This window comes from Hevea brasiliensis, chromosome 6 (genome assembly GCF_030052815.1).
Source record: "Hevea brasiliensis isolate MT/VB/25A 57/8 chromosome 6, ASM3005281v1, whole genome shotgun sequence".
In the NCBI taxonomy this organism is placed as follows: Eukaryota; Viridiplantae; Streptophyta; class Magnoliopsida; order Malpighiales; family Euphorbiaceae; genus Hevea; species Hevea brasiliensis.
The window spans coordinates 92,936,055-92,937,868 of NC_079498.1; the positions used below are offsets into that span (position 1 = coordinate 92,936,055).

The 1,814-nt window shown below is 34.3% G+C and overlaps 1 non-coding gene across 1 annotated transcript; it reads right to left on the reverse strand.

Annotated features, from left to right (window-relative positions):
- Positions 1-1,392: 1,392 nt before the first annotated feature.
- LOC131181252 (small nucleolar RNA R71) lies at positions 1,393-1,498 on the reverse strand. Its single transcript, XR_009149878.1, has one exon. It is a non-coding gene; the product is annotated as a small nucleolar RNA R71 (small nucleolar RNA).
- Positions 1,499-1,814: the final 316 nt, after the last annotated feature.

The window sequence follows — 1,814 nt, forward strand, 5'->3', positions numbered from 1 at the left end:
GTAGGATCCCATTAATTAATGTTCTTAATCCATGGTTGAAGCACCGAAAGGAGAAGGCCTTGTGATAGATAATCAAGAAATTGGACTTAATTAACTTAGACCTAGAAATAGGCTAAGGATTAAGAGGATTCACAGATTAATTAAAGAACTTAATGGGTTTTAATTAATTCTAAGTCCACGAAAGTAGGATTAGATTGATTAAGGCACTCTTTGTCTCACTCGAAAGGGAATTCAAAGGATTTAAGAATTAATCTCCTTAAAACCCATTAGTTTCACAAGATTGGATAACCAATTTAAAATCCCAAAATAGCTCGAATATGAAATCCCGAACTCCGGAATCGCCTTTTTACCATTGTTAATTTCTAATAGAATTTAATTACTTGCCATTTTGAATATTGCCATATTTGAACTTGCTTATTTCAATTTGATGCAATTTTAGTTTAATTAATACATTGTTGAATAGAATATTAATTTTGTATACATAGATTTCACATTCTCAATACCCATTAATTCATTACTTTAATTTCAAAAATATTTCAATTTACTTAACTATTTTATATCAAAAATTCAATCATTAACACAACTCCTCGTGGGATCGATATCTTTTCTATACTACTTGTACGACCCGTGCACTTGCGGTTGGGACGCATCAAGTTTTTGGCGCCGTTGCCGGGGAGTTGTTTGTTTAATATTGAATTCTTGATTATTTTAATTGTCTATAGTTTTATTTTAGTTTTTGTTATCTTTTCATTTTGTGTTTGTTTGTTCTTTTTCAGGTACTTTTAATCTTTTATGAGAAGAGCTAGAAGCACAAGTGATACATCCTTATTATTCAATCTTGAAATTGAGAAATTTTGTAAGGCCAACAAGAAAGAAACCAGAAGAAGGAAAGAAGCTTTGAGAGAAACCGAAATTGAAGCAGACATGGCTGATGAAAGAATTAGAATTGGTGTTGGTAATGCTGGAAATGGTCAAAACAATGAAAATGAAGCCCAAGGTGAAGAAGTTGTTAATGCAAACGTGCCTAGGGGAAGTATGATGGATCATGCTTTTCCACGTTTTGATGACTTGAGAGAAAGTATAGCAAGACCAAGGATTGATGCAAATAGCTACAAGATGGATTTTGGGGTTCTTCAAATGATTCAAAATTCTCAATTTGGAGGACATCCTTCTGAAAATCCACACACACATCTGAAGAAGTTTGCTATGATCTGTGACATGCAAAAACAACCTAGAGTGTCTGATGATGCAGCAAGATTGAAGCTATTCCCATTCTCTTTGAAAGATAGAGCATTGGATTGGCTTGATTCTTTACCTCACAACTCCATTACAAATTGGGAGCAACTCACTGATGCATTTCTTGCACAATATTTTCCACCTGGAAAAACTCAAGAACTGAGGAATCAAATGACAGCTTCAGACCAAGAGAAGATGAAACTCTCTATGAGTCATGGATGAGATGGAAGGAATTAGAGAGATTATGCCCACATCATGCCATTCCAAAATGGATGATAAATCAGAATTTTTACACAAATGTCACTCCTGCAATTAGAGGGATTATTGATGCTCAAACAGGAGGAGAATTTATTATGAAGCATGAAGATGAAGCTTATGAGCTATTGGAGAAAATTGCAAAGAATACTCATCTTTGGAGTAGTCCAAGAGGACCAGCTCCAACTCAAAAGAGGCAAGCTGCTGGGATGTATGATCTTGATCCGTTCAACATGATTAATGCAAAGTTTAATGCACTTATAAATGTTTTGGCTAAGAAGATGGAAGATTTGAGTATGTTGGTTAGTTCATCATCATCAACT